The sequence below is a fragment of the Crocuta crocuta genome, unplaced genomic scaffold (genome assembly GCF_008692635.1).
Source record: "Crocuta crocuta isolate KB4526 unplaced genomic scaffold, BGI_CrCroc_1.0 scaffold457, whole genome shotgun sequence".
Classification (NCBI taxonomy): Eukaryota; Metazoa; Chordata; class Mammalia; order Carnivora; family Hyaenidae; genus Crocuta; species Crocuta crocuta.
Genome location: NW_027531318.1, coordinates 1,315,291 through 1,334,118, shown reverse-complemented (window position 1 = coordinate 1,334,118; position 18,828 = coordinate 1,315,291). Strand labels below are relative to the sequence as shown.

Genomic DNA, 18,828 nt, shown 5'->3' with positions numbered 1-18,828 from the left:
GGGATCGCCTCCCACCCTGGAGTCTCCGATCCCGGCCCGATTTTATCTTCCCCGGTTCGCACTCACGTTAGAAGGCTCTCTCAGTGGATTCTGCGTCTTTTTTCTCCCAATCTCTCAGGTTTTGTAAGGTTTCCAATGGCTTCAGATCTTCTCTGTGTGATGTATGGGCGCGAGTGCAAGTACGGAGCTCCTTACTTCTCCGCCATCTTGCCCTCTCCACGTTCTGTTGTTTCTGAAAGAAGGCTCCATTTAGGGCTTAGGGCTCTTTGGAGAGGCAGAGCTTGCATCCCTTGTGGCTACCGGGAAGCCCAGTGTGCGAGTGTCATGGATTGGCACCTAAGAGAGGATTCTGGTCTTTCCCAGCGTATGTATTGCTATATGACAATGCAGTTGGCTCTTTATATGTTTACTTCCTCTTATAAGCGGTGGTCTCCCAGAGGACTAGCATCTCTATAAACTTTTTCATATCCCTTGTCCCCAGCACAGCATTTTGCACGGTGTTTAACAAGTGCTCAATAAACAGTACATGCAGCAATGAATCGTTCATTTTAAAGAAATTTAGATCCATCTCTTGTAATCCGTGGTAATGGGATTCAGGGGAGTCATGGAATATGGAAACCAATTGAAGGAGCCTGGAATTGAGAAAGCTGTAATTATTCTGAAAGCTTCCTTTTGATTAGTAGTTTCATTCTCACTTTTTCCCAAAACCCTTATCAGACAAGCTGACTGGTGTTTCACCTCTCTTATTTACCTCACTCCTCCCCAGTTGAAGCATGAGAAAAGGCATGCCGCCACGAGAAGGAGGGATACAGGGGGAAGCGAGGCCTGGATAATCCCTGAATTGGATAATTAGCTCTTCTTCATGGTCCTGAGTAATTGAATGTTAGGCAGTCGCCTGTGGTACCGTTAATGAGCCATGGTGCCCTGATGTGTCCACTGACTCTCTAAGGAACAATTTCTTCCATTCTGGGTTCTCTGTTCATGGAGGTGGGGCAGTTCTCCAGCTTTGCTCTGTAGGGTTGATGGGGGAGCTCAAGACATTTGACATTGGCCGAAGGGGCACTTCTATGAGAAAAGGAGATTCCTGCTGGGGAAGGGTCACCTCCTACCTGTGCAGCTATAGAAGTGGTTGCTGAGGTTTTCCAGCATTGTTGGGTCCAGCATGCTGGAATCCTCTGCTGGCTCATTCTCCATGAAGCTCACCAAGCAGGAATCTGTACATCTGCTCTAGCCTACTCACACAGCATTGTTTTCCTTGGGGGTGAATGGCCATTTGTAAGATTCCTTTAAAGCTCTGTGTTTCTAGGCCTCTCAATCTTAAAGGGTTGTAATCCTGGCTCGTATTTGGTATGGAAAATTTGGAAGCATTAGAGTGAGATCAATTTTTCTGCCTTTTACAGTTCCAGTGTTGGGCTTAAAGGGAGGCTATTCAAGTAATGCTTATTCCATTTCATAATAGTGACCTGTTTGAACCACCACCTTCCACTTCATAACACAGTCCTGTTCCCTCCCAGGGCCAGCATCCCTTTATCATTGCTGCATGGACTTTTAAGGAAAATAAACAGGGCAAAACAAACTTGAGGATAGTAGAAAACTTTTATATTCTGAAGAAAAAGAAGCTGTGTCCAGGGAGTGTTGTCCTGGTGTCTGGGTCTGTGTGCAGGCAGCAGTGATGTCTATGTTAGCCTCCTCCTTTCAGATCTCTTTATCCTAGGTAAATATATTTAGCTTCAAATTCTGCCTACTAAGTTCAGTAGCTTTTATTATTTAGATACAGATATCTAAATATTTGGGATGCTAAGGGGCTATCACTTATTTTTTCCCACCATAGTTTAGTGAGGTAGTTTTTGACTGGCACCTAGCTGAGATCTCCAAACTAAAGAAGAAAACGTTTTGATTGGTGGTGTCAGAGTTTAGGGATGCTCAGATAATTAGGGGCTAAGTATACTTTGGAGGCTAGGACAGGCTTTTGACATGGGGCCTTGGATTAAGGAGGATGAGTTCTAGGAGGTGAGGGAGAGACACAGAATTGGTGGTGGGAGGGAATCAAGATATATATTTTGGGTCAGCCTTTTATGTAGGGGACCAAAAGAACCCTTTTGCTAGACTGAGAACTCTGGCTAGAAGGCATAATGCTGGCAGTGCTGGAGTTATGTCTAAATAATCCCAGGAGATTCCTTATTTATGAAGAGATACTGAAAGTTGCCTCAGAGAGGTGTTGGCTACCTCCTTTCCGCCCACCTACTCATGTGTGTCCTTCCCTCCTTTCCTTTCAGTTTCTCGTGTTGCTTCACAGATGAGGTGGAGGATGTTTGGGAGAGTGATATTATTGTTGGATGTCAGGGAGAAGGAAGGGGCCAGCTGGCTTTCCAGACTCAGGATCTACTTTTGCAAGCTTGACATGCTCATCTCTTACTGTAGTGCCCAGGATAATAATGAGTGACTTTTAGAACCTCCTTTGAAATTGGCATAGATTTTACTGGAGCCCTGCCTTTAAGCATGGTACCTGACTGAAAGATGGTCATGTAATGTAGCATCACAGAAGACTTTAAACTGCCAGTTTCTAACCTTGGATTAAGAGTCTTAGAGGGAGTGATGGCCTAAAATAAAGCAGTCGGGAATCACTGCCTTTGTGTGAACGTGTCCAAGACAAGAGGGAAATGGAAAACCAGTGTGACTCTGTTCTGCTCCCTGAGCAGTGGTGTAGGAGAAACGTTCTCATGCAGATGGAGTGGGGTGTTGGTGATGGCAGTGGAGGATAGTAGTGTTCCAGGAGCCTGTGGAAGGCCAGGTACACAGGCACGTGGTTGTGGAGCAGGACCAAAAGGCCAGTAGGAGGTCGTCTTCACCAGGTGGGGGCCATTTGGTGGGAGCCTAGGGCTCTGTGCAGCTCCCTTTCTTTGCAGTGGGTGTGGAGACAGATGTGATCCTGATACACTAAATCAGAAGACTGGATGCATTTTGCCAGAGAAACAGAAGTGCCCCCAAAGCCAGTGGAAATTGGCTAGATGATACAGAAGTTTATCTTTTTAGCGTAAGGTAGATTCAGAGTTACTGCCCTTTCTCATCCTCTTCGCAGGTATTTTTGTTATGGTCATGGAGCCCTATTGTTTGGACATTACTCCAGGCTTATTTATGTTTCCATTCGATGCGTTTTAGTTCCTATATTCTGCCATCTGAGGCCAAGAGTTCTGTGTGATAAGGATATCGCTAAGTTCCCAGGGGTTGAAATCATTTGCTGTCCAGTCCTTTAAATGTCAGTCTGTAATTCAAACTCTAAGAACATAAGTTTAATTCAAGTTTTTTTTTTTTTTTTACTTATTTTGAGAGAGAGAGAGAGAGCGTGTGCACGTGTTGAGTGCATGAGTGGGAGAGGGGTGGAGAGAGAATCCAAAGCAAACTCCATGCTGTTAGTGCAGAGCCCAGTGCAGGGCTCTTACTCACCAACTGGGAGATCAAGACCTGATCTGAAACCAAGAGTTGGGTGCTTAACCAACTAAGCCACCTATGTGCCCCAAAACATTAATTTTAATAACTGCTCTTGAAGTGGGGAGCTCCTTGTATTTTACAAAATGTATACTCTATTTCATCTAAAAAATATGAAAGCATCCAGTTCAGTAAATTTTCAGATGAAATGTTTGGTTTTTTTTAAAACTGAAAACATACTTCATTTTTACTGTATAGTTTAACCAAACTACATTTGAAGGAGTTATTCTTAAACTATTCTTGGAAGACAGTTACCCTGAGACCCAGGTTACCCTGAAGCCAAGGCAGGTGTTAGAGCCTGATTGGCCAACCTAGCTTCCTCTGTGTGGGAATACACATATACATACATACCACGTGGGTTCCATGGTCTTTTACTTCTGCCCTTAAATCTACCCTAGCACAGGATTATAGCAGAGTTGCTGCAGAAATGCATTTTGACTTCCAAACAAATACTGTAGGCTGACTAGATTTCTCCGTTTTTTTAAATTTCATGTTTTATAAAGCTCCTGCTTTAGATGTATTGCTGTGTGTGCTTGATCACAAGGCAGTTAATCATAAATGCATCATGAAAACAGCATCATTGTGAACATCCTCCCTAATATGGTATTCAGATCCTAGCTCCCTAACAGTCTGTGAAGGCTGTGAACCCCATGCCTGGCTGCTGACGCTCAGCTTACCTGCCCAGAGTTCTTTTTCCATGCTCAGGACTTCCTTCCATGCTCAGGAATGCTTGGCCAGAGTCAGGCTTCCTTTGGGGGCTGGTGCCTTGTGCTTCTCTTCTCTCCTCTCCTGTGCCACCACTGAATTTGGGTGCTAGAATATTGAAAGTGATAAGAAGATGGCGATATGATCTCAGGTCCCAGCCTGCCTGCCATATGGACCAACACAGGAAGGATGCTTTTTAGATTAACATGAGGGATGAGCATCTTACTGCAAAGAAGAACACAGGCTATTTTTTTCTTTGTTTTGTTTTCCTCAATTAAAAAAGGGTTATATTTTTTCTGCAATAGAGTTTTTATTTTTATATGGCAGAGTTTTGACAGGGAAATATATAACTGGATTTCCCCTTCACAGATCCCAGTGATATGCTCCATTTGTCACATGGGGGAGAAAATTCTATAGCTGTTGTATTGAAAACCCTGAAGGAGTTTTCTGCTATAGATGGGGATATTTGGGCTGAATACAGGATCAGCCTCTAAACTGAGGTGTTTGAAGTCACATACCCATATTGCAATGGAAGGCCAGGCTTATTGTTCTATTTATAGGGGCACTCAGAAAATATGTGGAGCTGGAATCTTACTGAAGCATCTTGGACATGCCAATCTCCCTTTTCTGGTTTAAGCCACATGGATAGCTTTTCTTTATATTTGGATTCCCTTCCAGCAACGTATATTTGAGATAGGCAGTTTTATAGAGGAAGCCTGATGAACTCTGAACTGCTAAAAACTTTAACTTGTAGTTTGGTGAATAGGCCTTTCATTCAGACTCTCCTTGGTACAGAGCTGGGGGTTTTGTTCCCCTTCTAGGAGGGGAAGTGGTAGAGTTCATGCCTTCTCATCCCCTTCTCAACTTTAGGAATGAGTGTTCAAGGGCATGTCTGTTGGTCCCTTTGAATTAGCCAGTTCACAGAAGGCAAAGACACTTTGTATCATGGTCTGGAGCCTTATAGTTGCTGACCTGATTGGATTATGTGAAATAACCTCTTAAAGCTTGGTTAAGGCTGTGCTTTGCTGGGGGGAAAATGCTTGGTTAAAACTATGTTTTGTTGGAATGAGAGAAGATTATACTTTGTTGAGAAAGCATATTTCTGTCCTAAAAAATTAGGAGTTGGGGTGCCTGGGTGGCTCAGTCAGTTATGTGTCTGACTCTTCATTTTGGCTCAGATCATGATCTCAAGGGTTCGTGAGATCAAGCCCCACATCAGGTTCTATGCTGACAGTGTGGAGCCTGCTTGGGATTCTCTTTTTCCATCTCTCTGCCCCTTCCTCACCCATACTCTCTCTCTCTAAATAAATAGCCATTTTTTAAAATATTAGGACTTTTTCCTGAACATCTCTCTTACCCTCCAACCAAAACAACTATCAGTAGATATTTCCAGAGTTATCTGTTTGTTAGATAATTGCGATGGGGAATTAATGGTGCAGTATGTACTTAAACAGTATTTTTAATGGGGAGAATTCAAGTACATGAAAACAAGGAATATCTTTTCATTCCTCCCAGTATTATAACTTGATCATCTCCCCACCCCTTTTTTTCCTGGAGTCTTTTAAAGCATTTTGGAATGAAATGGTTAATGTTGCACATTGCGCAGTGGAATAGTTGCTGTGGAAACCTTAGCATGAATTTCCAGACTATGGTGTTTTTCTTTTTAATAATAGGCATATGGTGGTGTTGATCTATTATTTTAATGTGCACTTTATTTCTTTGAGAGCAGAAGTTGGTAGAGAGGAAAAGAGACTTGTGAATGTGTGCTTTATGGAACACTGAAATAAACTGTGCTCTGAAGGACATGTAGAATTGTCCACAGCAGAGGTGCAGCATGACAGACCCCAGGCAAGTGTCAATTGTGTTTGCCAGTGTCTGGCACCAGAAGTTCCTTTTTTGGTGGAGTTTCATACTGAATGCCCACTGTATAGAAGCCTTAGACTCTCACTGGCTTCTCAGGTTTAATAAGAGTAGAACAGGGGAGCTAAGGGGCAGAGGTGAGTGCAGAGTTCTAGGTGAAAGAATATTTGCTCACTTGAGATGAAGTTGCAGATGTGTTCTTTTGTGATCATGATGCTTATCTGTCTGGTTAAATCCTCATTGGTTGGGTGGTAATATTGAAACCCTAGAATCTGTGAGAGGACCCCAAAACACATTTTCCTTTTTAGCTCTGTTACTTCCAAATGAAATGATTATCTGCCAGTCTTTTCTTTGAATAGCTATCCTGAACAGAATCAGTTCTAAATTTCCCAGAGTATTTTTTGGAGGGTGGATAGGGAGTGGCTACTTTCAAGTGAAGACATCTTCTTTTCTTATTCTGAAGTATTTTTTTGCTCAAAATTAATGTAATGATGAATTGAGGGAAATTTATTTTCAGAAGAGGAAAGGAACAAAAAATCTCCAGCTTTACTTCAGGATGTTGGAGGTGGAATGAACAAAGGCTTAGAGAAACAGACAGTAGAAGTTGATTAAAACAAACCAGCAAACCATACTGTTTCACTATTTTTTTTAACTGTTTCACTATTAATGGCTCAACTTTCTTTCCTTCTGTCACCCTGCTTAATTATTGTTTGTGTTTTCTAGTTATGGAGAAAAGCAAAAATAAAGAACTAGCCTTTTGCTTTGATCCAGGTGCAGAGATGGAGAAGTCACATTTACTCTATGGGATACCTTATTATTAGGCAAACAGACTACATTAAGAATGCCTTGTTTTGCCCCCAAAGACAGTTAGGCTGTGTATTTCAACCAGGAGTTAACAAGCCTCTGACCCAGATCCAAGTTGGGAGGTGTGATGCTGTGAAGCCAGCTGCCCTCATGGGGGTAAGTCCCGCATTGCTGCTGTGAGCCCACTTGAATACCAGTGAGCCTGCTGTGGTGTTCGCAGGTTGTAACAATGATAGCTTCAGTGCCTTCACTGCCTTTTTTTCAGATCCTTCGCCTAAGAGAGCCTGCCGTGGTAATAAGCAGGCGTGGGTGCGTGGCTATGGGTGACGGGGTGCTGCTGTCACAGCTGCTGTCTGAGTGTCTGAGGTGGGGCAGCTGCACGCAGGGCGGCCCGGCCACACACTCCAAGAAGTTTGAGTCACTGTGAGGTAACTGCAGGCAGCTGGGAAAGAACAGCTGTGACCAGAAAAAAGGCTGGTGCCCTTCTCACTGGAGGCTGGGCCAGAGTGGCAAGAACATGAAGGGGCAGAAAAATGTAATTCTGAAGTTAAAAATGAAATTGTCTTAATTTAAACTGATGTAAGATGATTCCTAGGGAAGAAAGGCATAGTGTAGGGAATGCTCCAAAGAACTCACATTAAAATAAAAGTTTAATATATAGATAGAAATATTCTGCCCCTGTGTGAACAAGTTATCTATGGTTCTTATACACTACTTACATGTGCAGGAGAGCAAAGTAAGAAAAAAGAAATCAACCTAGTTCTGTCCCCCTCGGAGGAAACTATAGATACATAGGAAACACTGACTTTTTAGAACAATGTCAAAGCCCAGACTAAACCGAGGCTTTCACAACTGTTGAAGACAAAACAGTGAAACAAAATCTTATGTCTTGAGCAAGACCAGGAAAGAGACATGCTCATGAGTGATACAGATGGATATAAAACAAACAACTTGGTTCTTTCCAGCTTTCATCCTTGCTCCAGTTGTATACCAGTCTCACAGTTTGAAGCCCCAGATTGGAGGACAGTTATTAAGAGAGATTTTAAAAAGTTCTCCGAGGCTAAGGGAACTACCACATGTAATCACAGAAGCATTGTGGGTAATTTTTGAGACATCATCAACAATGGGAAAGAAATGTTACAAGAAAAGGTAAATAATGTCCTAATTTTCCTAAAAGGGAGCAAGGCAGCCTCTCTGCACTCTGGACTCATGGACTTTTTTTTTTTTTTTTTTTACTTTTGTTAGAAATGCTAATTTAAAAGTTAATGGCTTTCAGATATAAGAACAATCAAGAGCAGGCCTAAGTTCAAACAGGAGAGATCAGCAGAAAAATACCATGTATATTTTTGAGGGAGTTTCTGGACAAGACAGTCAAGGAAATGCTCTAGAGTTCTGATTCACCTGACGCTGCATCCGAATCACTGGGCTGTGTTTTAGACACCGTAGGTCCAGGATGGGACCTGAAACTTCGTATTTCTAAAAAGTTCCAAGTGACACTGATGCTGCCGGTCTGGAGAAGACTGCTCATATATTTACTGTTCTGGATATGGGCATGTCTTAGAACTTTTGGAGAGTATAGAAACACTTGTTGACTGGGAGTATTAATGGTGGTTACTGGAGGGTGAGGGGCTTCTGATTAAAGAGCATATGCAACTTTGTTGTCCCCATTTTTCCTTGAACAGATTTCTTCACTGTGTTGTTAGAGTACTCCGACCTTGACCCTCACCTGTTAAATAATTTCATCAGAGACTAAAAATGTGTTTGTCAAAAAAGGAGCATCAAAAAATTGGGGAGGGAAGCTAGTTAATTAGTAGTGTTGAATGGCAGAGTGTGGGTTTAAATGATCTTGGTATGCTGGAATGTTGGACCAATAAAACGGTCATCGCAGTGATACATGTGAAATGTCTGTAGGTTAGCTGTGTAAATATAGGAGGCTTGAAAACATGGAATTAAGGCTTAGGGATTTGGGTTGACTACAATATTGTTTGATACAAGGTTATGGTGGGCTGTATCTTTCCCATCTTGCAGCCTGTTTGTGTTGCTGTACTAAACTGGGAAAGAAAAGAAAAAGCCAAGATAAGTTTTGTGTTCTACTAAGGGATTTCTTCTAAGGTCAGGCCATGTCTGTCAGGCTATTTGTTATAATTCTAGCACCATAGTTTAAGATTTTGACAAAATTGAGAGTATATTTTGAGGGATAAGACCAAGATATTTTAAGGGATACTGACAGAAAGTAATGTGGCATGCTTAGCCTTGAGTCTGTTTAAGAAATCACACGACAGTTGTTTACACATATGAGGATGTTTTTTGTGTCTCATATCTGTGGGTAAGAGTAGAGTCCAAGGTTGAAAAATAGGAGGATGTAAATTTAGCATCAGTATTAAGAAATATTTTATAATGATGTAAGGTACTTTGAAAAGCGGTGAGTTCTCCCTAAATGTTTGTGTTTAATCTGAAATTTGATGATTACCTGGAATGTTCTAGAAAATCTTAGATAGCTTTGCTGGGGTAACAACACCAGGATCTCACTGGCTTACAGCCTTTATGAAGAGTACAGGTGAGCTGGACTCATGGAAGTCCCATGGATCTCTTCAGGTCATTCATTGTCCAAGAGAATGGGGAATGCTTTTGATTGAGAGGAAACTGAAATTATGTTTTTGAAGAGTCACAAAATAAGTCAGAAATTTAGAAAAGCATGATGCCAAGTAGCTGCCAGATTATCTCCTGAATTTCCAAGTTAGACTGTATTAAATTTACCTGAGAAAATGATAGTGAAAATACGACAGAGCAAGATTCATAATTGCTTCCTGGGCTTTTTTTCTTATGCAAAAGTACATGTCAGTGATTTATTTGATTGTTATTGTTGTCTAAACATAATGAGTGTTTAATAGATGGTTGGAAAAGGGCCCAGTTGGAAGGATGGACCCGAACTGCCTGCTTACATGGCGTTGTTGCCCTAGAGCTCACTCCAGCCATGAATACGTTGGCCTCTGGAAGCAAAGTAATCATGTTCAAACAGGTGATGCTGGGATCACACTCTAGCCTAGAGGGAAACCAGGGAAGGAAGAGTCCAGCTTTAGCATAACAGGAAGGAAATTCAAGCCTGGGAACATGTTCTTAAGTCTCTTATATTAGTCATAATCCTTAATGTTAGCTTTCACAACTCATCAGCACTCAGGTCCCAGGGTTTAATACAACAGAGGTTTATTTCTTGCTTACACAAAATCACATGCTGGTGAGGAGACCCTTTTCCATCTTCTTCAGGGTCACTTCAGCAGGAGGAGAGAAATGGAAGAGGTATATTTAACTGCCTTACTTTGGAAGTGAGAAACATCACTTCTCCTCTATAGTTTATTAACCTGAACCTGTCACTTGGCCCCAGCTCATTGCAAGGGTGACTGGGAAATGAGGAAAGCACATGAAACACTACCCAGTCTTTGCTATACTTCCTGCACTGCATTGACCTCTTGTAATAGCTTTTTTTGGTCAAGGAGGTATGTTAAATTAGTCATCTTTATGGATTGTAATAGAGGTGTTTTCTTTCTGTAGTGCCTTTTATGGAGTAGTAGAAAAGGCTGACCCCGTAGGCAGTGGAACATAGTGTCTCAGAGCATGGATTCTGGCATCAGTTAGAATTCTTGATCTACTACTTACTCTGTGACTGTGATCAAATTATTAAACTGCCTCAATTTCTTTATTGGTAAAACAGGGTCACTAATACGACAGTTGCACACATAAAATGATTATTAAATAATTGAAGTTTAGGATATTGTCTGTATTGTCTAATCCTGTGCTACCAAGATCATTGGCCCTTTGCATGTGTATATAATCAAGAGCTAATAAGTAAGCCTCATATCTGTTTATGGTTTTATCTATAGGGGAAAGAAAAGTTGATGATGGTCAGTTTCAGTTAAAATGTTTTAGTATGTTTCTTTGTCTTAATGAAGGGAAAGGTTAAAATCCAATTCCTCAGGATGCATTTGTAAACACTGGATGCTTTGGGTTGTGCACAATTTTAATTTTCCTGTGTTTGCCTTCTGTGGTTTCTCTTAGGTATTAATTCAGAGGGAATTAAATCTGCATCTTTTAATTGTGTTAATTTATTTTAACTTGCATGCTCCAGTAATAATGAACAAGGCAACTATCGGAACTGATTTTCCTGTGCTCCAGAGAATTGTAGAGATTTTATACTACATGCATAAATCTCTCAACATGTCTGTAGATCGACAGAGCTAGGAGAGTGAAGAGCAAGCCACTAGGAATAGTTGACCTCTCCGGCAATCTGTTCTCTTTTCTCATCAGCTGTTTCCAAGGAAGCCTTCAGCAAGATGCTGTGTGACATTCAGCTGACACCATTTGCAGTCAGCCTAAAAAAACTCTAAACCCATCGCCTTTTGGAGTGTCTCTCCCTTAGGAAAAATCATCAGTAAAGCTTGAGGCTGAGGCTGTTAAGTTTAAAATGAATTTTTTTGCTGCAAGGTAGAAACTGAATCATTTAGCTTCAGTTTTAGTGAAGGGCTGAGAATTTATGTAACAGAGAGCTAAGTGCTCTCTTTTATATCAGGGCTTGTGAGCATTAATGGTTGACAGCAGGAACAAATACGAAACTTTCTTCTGTGGTCTTGGTAAAGTGTTTAATGAACTTGTCCCACAACCAGGGCGCCTAGGAGGCTCCGTTGGTTGGGTATCTGACTTTGGCTCAGGTCATGATCTTATAGTTCATGAGTTTGAGCCCTGCGTTGGGCTCTGCTGACAGCTCAGAGCCTGGAGCCTACTTCCGATTTTGTGTCTCCCTCTTTCTATGCCCTTTTCCCCACTCATACTCTGTCTCTCTCTTTCAAAAATAAATAAACATTAAAAAAAACTTTTTTTAATGAGCTTGTCTCACCACCAACACTTACCTGTATCTGCCTGGAGGAACAGAAGGGCTTGGAAACACCTCCTTGCTATATCACTACATCTTTTTCAAGGAAAGCTGCTGTGCGGCAAAGCTCTCTCTGCCTGGGAGGGAGAATTTGCAGAGAACAAGGCAGAGGAAACATGCCCTTGTTTGAGCCTGCAGAGGAGCTAGTCAACCAGTTTCCATATATCAAGCTCTGAGAGCCATGTACTGTGGACAGAATTTATTTAAAAAATTTTTTAAAAATCTTTTTATTTTTGAGAGAGACAGAGTACTAGTGGGGGAGGGACAGAGAGAGAGAGAAAGACAGAATCCAAAGCAGGTTCCAGGCTCTTAAGCTGTAACACAAGAGCCCGATGTGGGGCTCGAACTTGTGAACCACAAGATCATGACTTGAGCTGAAGTTGGATGCTTAATGGACTGAGCCACCCAGGTGCCCTGGACAGAATTTCATATAATGTAACTCTTTTGTCTGCAAGACTTTGTGCACTCAGGTGTGGTGTGGTCATAGTTCTACATAAAATTATAACAGATGGGGTGCTATAACTGAGAATATGCTATTGGAACTCAGAGAAGGGAGAGTGGGAGCATGAGAGGCGTGTAGGGGGGCCATGGAAGGTAGAGACAAACAGCATAGTGGTTCTGAGTATAGTGTGGCTCTGGAGTCTGACCAACTGGTATGAATCCTGGCCCCATTGCTTACTCATAGGAGACCAGACATAGCCAGTTTATTTGCTTGTGCTCAGTTTGCTCTGTGGAATGGGGATAATAATAGTCTTTACATCATACAGTGGTTGTGAGTTAATGCATGTAAAGAACTTAGGATGCTATCTTAATATACTATGAGTGCTCAGTTGTATTATTACTGTTATTTAGGAGTTCTTGAAGAAAAATTAATTTAAAAAGTATGTTGAGTTTATTTTGAAGTATCTCTAATGTGATATGATGCTAAAAAATTTAGACTTTAATCAGTAAGCCTTAAAAATTTTAATTAAAGAAGTGGCATGAATAAAGTGTTTAAGGACATTGGAACACTGTCAGAGTGGTCCAGGATGGATCTGAGGTAGAAGGAAACTTGCACCAGGAAGACTGACTGGGAACCTATTGGAGTAACTCATACAGGTGTGTTTGGTAAGCACCTGGTAAGGTGGATCACACTGGACTTTTTCCCTTTTTTTGTGGAGAGGTGCTAAATTATAGGTTGAGAGAATGACTGGAGATATAATTTGGAGACTATCCCAGACTAGACCTCTGTAGACGTGCCATTCATTTTAGTTTCATTTAGTTTTTGAATTGGCTTTTTAAAAAAAATTTAGTGTTTATTTATTTGGGGGGGGGGTGGTGCAGAGAGAAAGGGATATCCAGAATCCAAAGCAGGCTCAGGCTCTGAGCCCTCAGCACAGAGCCTGATGCAGGCCTCAAACTCACAAACTGTGAGATCATGACCTGAGCTGGTTGGACACTCAGCCAACTGAGCCACCCAGGCACCTCTCTCTTGTTCTTAATTGGGGTCCTTGCCTGTGCTTGCCTGATTTTTTCCCTGTGCTGTCTCTCTTTTACAGATAACATAGTGGAAATATCATCATGTATATAAATTCCAGAAATTTTCATTTAAACAACTTTGCTTCCTAGAGAAATCTGCATCATGCTTTATTTTTTGTTTGTAAGTAGGAGTGTATATAGCAATGCCTGAATGATTGATGTCCTGCTCTGTGCAAGAAGAGTGCTTAGTAAAGTTCTGGAACTCTTAGACCTTGCATGCACCAGAGGCCAGGTTGTGGAATCTGGTCCTAATGGCCTGGCTGGAGCTAGTTTGAGAAACTACATCCTCCTGGATATTCTGGGTCTTTCTCACTGATCTCTTCTTTCTTGAGAAGGTGTGAAGCTGCTGTGATGATATTTTTATGCCTCTGACTTGGCACAGGTAGCTTTTTGGTGACTTTACAACTATTCTTCCTGAATATCTTTGACTGGAGTTCCAAAAAAAGATGAAAATGGCTGGAGTGTGATTTGAATGATGTAAAACCCATACCTGTGATGGGATTCTAGCGTGAATGTGGGGTCCAGGATCACCTTATCCAGTCCCTGATAATTGAATCATGAAGAAAATAATGTCATTTGAAGATGAAAACATGCTCACCTAAAAAATAAGAACTGAATGATAAGTAAACTTAAAAAAAATTAGCTCTCAGGTTGCACAAACAGACGCTTTCTTTTGGCAGTTTTGCTTGTCAAACCTAAGCTGAATGTGAATGGAGGGATAACTCTTAACTATTCATTTGGAACCAAGATGGAAATGAGTCTGAATTATCTTTTCCAAATCTTATGTGAACTGTGTTTTTTGGCTGGCTGAAGTGAAAAATGTGTCATTGTTTACTAACTCAGAATTATACCCTGTAGCATTTTAGGCCAAATTTGAGCCTGTCATAGCCAAATGTAAATTTGCATATTTTCATTTATTTCTTAATAACACAGCCAGCTGAATTGATAGGCCTGTCATCTGCCTGAGCTCAGGCTGCATGCCCTCATGCTGATGCCTGCTCTGCTTTGGAGCTGGATCTTAGGTGCAGGACGAACTCCGCTAAGGCCACAGGATGCAGCCACACAAGTGTCCAAAAAGCCACCTCTGAAGAAGTCCACCCACGTGTTTTAGTAGGTTACTTTTCTAAGGCCAACTGTAAAAGGAGAGGGCATTTCTTTTTTTTCTTTCTTTTAAAAAAATGTTTATTTATTTTTGAGAGAGAGAGCTAGTGAGGCAGAGAGAGAGAGGGCGACAGGGGATCCAGAGCAAGCTCTGTGCTGACAGCTGAGAGCCTGATGCGAGGCTCCAACACACGAACCATGAGACCATGACCTGAGCCAAAGTTGAACACTTAACCGACTGAGCCACCCAGGCATCCCAGGATTTCTTCTTTAGCATGGCATTCCTGCTTTATGGACTTTTAGTTACTTTCTCTTCTCTGGAAGCTACTGTCTCCATCAACCCCAGGATTCATCCTTAATACAACATGGGTGTTTTATGCTGCTCCCTCTTTAATTGCCATATATCCTAATTCTTTTACTGCTCTGCTTGATGCAGATTTAACAGGCCAGTGTGCTCCTGTCCTATCCAGGTCCCACGTCTCTGTGTTATTCTAGACCCCCTTGCCGTGAACAACTCAGAGCTTCTAGTTTGCTTTCTTGTTCTCCAGTCTAAGGCCAAGTAATTTTCTTTTGATTCTCTTTGGTATTTAGAAGACTCAGGTTGTTTTTGTCAGGGTCTCAGTTTCAGGCTCCACTGGCTAGTTTTCAAAACCACCCTGCTGGTCTTACTCAGTTGCTAGTGAGTTTGCCTACCCAGATTCCATGAACCTGGAGTTTGGAGTGAACTTTTTCCTCTAATTATGGTCAGTTCCCTCCCTTTTTTCTGAATTTAGTCACTCATTTTCATTCAGGATGCCATTTCTTACAGCTAGCTCACCCTGTTTGTATTTTTATAACTTCTCTTCTGATTTCTTTCCTGGCCTGTTAGGTTTGAATCAAGTTTTTCTGTGCTTCCTTCTATTTTTGTTATTGATATGAGTACAGTGATTAGTATAGGCCAGAAATTGTTCTCAGTCTTGGGTGAACTTTAACTTAGTCCTCAAAAATCTTGTGAGGGTAGGTACTCTTATCTCTCTGTTTCATAGATGGGGAAACAGGCATTGAGAGGGTAAGAAACTGTGACAGGTCATCAGGCTACTAAGTAGGGAACCAGGATTTGAACTTAGACAACCTGACTCCAGAGCCTGTTGTAAACCCTGCTGTATAGCACTTGCTAGTTCTTGGTCTCTCTGCAATCTTTTTTTTGTTTTGTTTTGTTTTTTGTTTTCATTTGGCCACCATGGGTTAACCCATTCACATGGTTTTCAGCCACAATTTTATGTAGGCAGTTGTGGTATTTTGGAAAAACCTTTGGGCTTAGAATTAGGTCTGGGGTCCTGGCTTCAACATTTATCTAATTGTGTGACTTTGGGCAGGCTTCTTTAACCTCTCTTACCTCAGTTTCTGACCTAACTCATTGGGATTTGAGAAGTTTAAATATGAGTAAGTACCAGGGTGCTTTGTCGATGTTCAGAAAATGGCAGTTATTATGCTTATTATTAAAAATGTTGAGAACTTACTAACTTTAGAAGTATCTATTTTTAGTTAACATTTAATCAGTCAAGTCTGGTTTATAAAGGATAGGATCAAAAAGAGAGGTTTCTCTTAATATTCATTCAGTTTGGGAGAAAGCAAGGGCTTACTTATTATCACTTAGGAGCTGAAGGGATAGGAGGAAGTTTTGCCATTCCAAACAAAATACTTTCAGCATCTAGTTAAGTATGAAGATACTTACCTTTTGCACATTTTCCCCCATTTACTATATCTTTAAAAAAATATTGACTTATTTAATTGTCTAGCTGAAGTAAAGACACTTAAAAATTTTTCTAAAAGCACAATAAAATAGTACTTGCTTTCAGTAAATTGCAGTCTTTGAAACTGATTTCAAATTTTGTTAGGTGGTCTGAGATCACCCAGTTACTGCCTTAATTACCAGGGCTGAAAAATCACTTGATTCCTGAATTGCAATTATGAGTATATTTTGTATACTGAGCTTTCCACCACTCTTAGTCCCCTAAAATAAGATGACTAGCCCTCCTTGGGTTACATTTCATCTCTGTGATGTCTGCCTTTAATTCAGGTTGAATCTTTATAGATAGGTTCCTTTCATTTACTTTATTTAATAGTTTTCTACCGCAAGAGCCTTTTTTGGGAGAAGGAGCATGTGCATTGATGGTGTTTGTTATAAGCAGCAGGATATTTTGGTACACTGCAAACTAACACTTCATTAAAGAATTCCTTGGAGACCTGTGAAAGGGAACCTTTTGTCCGAGAACTTTGGCCTGCCTTAATTCTTTGGGTTACTGGCCATTGCCAGATTAGGTAAATGATTAAAAGCAGAACTCTTTCATAGCCACAGTCCTCTGAAAATTCTCAAATTAGCTAAATTTTTTCTAAATTCCAGTAATGATACAATTATTCAAAGGTCACTTTTTTCAGTTACATAGTAGAAGTCACAGAGTAGAACATCAGGATTAGGAATGAGCCATTCAGGTGAAATCTGAGTGTGGCATTGAGGAAACTGAGGCCTGGGTAGGTAATTCCTATGCCAGTCATATGGTGGCAAAGCCAGAGAGGGCAAGAGCCTGGCTCTGCAGTCAGACTACTGGGGCTAATTGCACACCTGCCTCAGCTCCGTAAAGGGTCTGGGGACTAGGAAAAGTTGCTGAGACTGGGCCTTGTTTCAGTTAGCAATAATCACGCCTCGGATAAACCTCATTGGCTATGATACTGCCACTGCGCAAAGCTGGGCCTTGTTTCTTCATCTGCCCGAAGTGGGTAGTAATTCTTCCTGTGCTGTGCTTTGTGGTTTCTGGAGTATTTTCTCATTCAGTATCTCATTTGATGCCCATAGAATCATCTCATGGAGGAATGTCTGTTATTCTTGAGTGCTGACCTGGGGTCACCCAGCTTTCAAGTGGCAGGACCAGTGCCTTGTCTTACAACATGGGAGTACAGCTGAGAATCAATGCGTTGTGTCCCCAAATGTTCCCTAGTAGATATGTAAGGGTCACAAAATTCATCCTTTAAAACTCATGGATTGTGTGAGTTTAAATAGCTCTTTTGCTGAGAACCGATTTGCCTTTAGGTTACAGTTCTAGAGAAATGCCTAATTCACATTGTCCTTCAGCCGTACCAGCTTGGGATGTGAAAGTAAAAATGTCAGATATAGTATTGGTTATAAAAACAAATAGAACTATGGTTTCTGCCACTAATACCTTCTTCTTGCCCTGATGAACTGGCTGGGACCTCAGCCTCTGGGTACTTTTTCTGGTTCTGAAGAGTTCCTGTGTGCTGTGTTCCCTGGAGTAGCTGTGGAAACCCCTCTTCCCATGCTGTGCATGCATAGGCCTGTTCCTGAGTGTACAGGGAGGCAGCCACCATTCCCTGCTGCAGAGATTGCCGGGGTGAGATTGATGTTAGAGGGTCTCACTCCAAATGGGATTGGTTTTGGGATCGCAGTTCCCAAAGTAACTAGTGATACAACCCATTTATTTGATTTGTTCTCTATTATTTTCTCTCCTGTGTTGGCTAGGAACTTTGGACAGGTCTAAAGATAATTGCATTGGTATTGTATTAAAAATCGTAAATTTTTATAAATTGCCTTCCTGATTGGAAGGCAGCTAGATGATATCTGTTTAAATTTATTCGTGCCCGTAGACCTAGGAATTTCCACGTCAAGGAATTTATCCTAGAAATAGTTATACAAGTTTGCAAAGGTCTATGGAGTTCAACACAGCATGGTTTATAATAACTCTTTATTGGATCTTGGTTGAATAAGTTATGGTACATTCCTGGAATGGGATATTATACAAGGCTTAAAATGAGCTTTGTAAGTACTGCTATGAAAAGGTACCTCAAATAAGTAGGAGGGGCTCATTGAAGAGCAGTAAGGTAAGAATGTTCCATTGTTGGTTTGTGATATCATACTAGAATGTGAGGGGAGTGACAGACTACAGAGGAAGAAATGAGTGAGGAAGAAAAATGTTTTATGAGCAGTAGACTATGTGTTCAGAACAGTAGTAGACCTGGGTGGAGGGAGTGTAACGTTATTGTAAAAAATTTTTTAAATTTTTATATTTATTACTGAGAGAGAGCATGAGCATGGGAGGGGCAGAGAGAGGGGGAGACACAAAATCTGAAGCAGGCTCCAGGCTCTGAACTATCAGCACAGAGCCTGACGCAGGGCTCGAACTCACAAACCGTGATATGACCTGAGTCGAAGTCGGACGCTTAACTGATTGAGGCACCCACGTGCTCCAGGAAGTGTAACATTACTGAAGAGGACTTTCCACTTCATAAACGAACATTTCTGTTTTGTGTTAATTTTTTAAAATGTTTATTTTTTTCCTTTTAACCATTATTTTCTTTTATTAAGTACTATACCTTAAAATTCTTTTTTTTTTTTTTACAAATAGTTTATTGTCAAATTAGTTTCCACATAACACCCA

At 41.1% G+C, this 18,828-nt stretch overlaps 1 protein-coding gene and 1 pseudogene across 2 annotated transcripts in view; one reads left to right on the top strand and one right to left on the bottom strand.

The window, feature by feature from the left end:
* CCNY (cyclin Y) overlaps positions 1-18,828 on the top strand; it is a 317,839-nt gene that overhangs the window by 161,914 nt on the left and 137,097 nt on the right. The gene's annotated exons all lie outside the window — the stretch shown is intronic.
* Positions 17,057-17,125, bottom strand: LOC144238053 (U4 spliceosomal RNA; annotated as a pseudogene).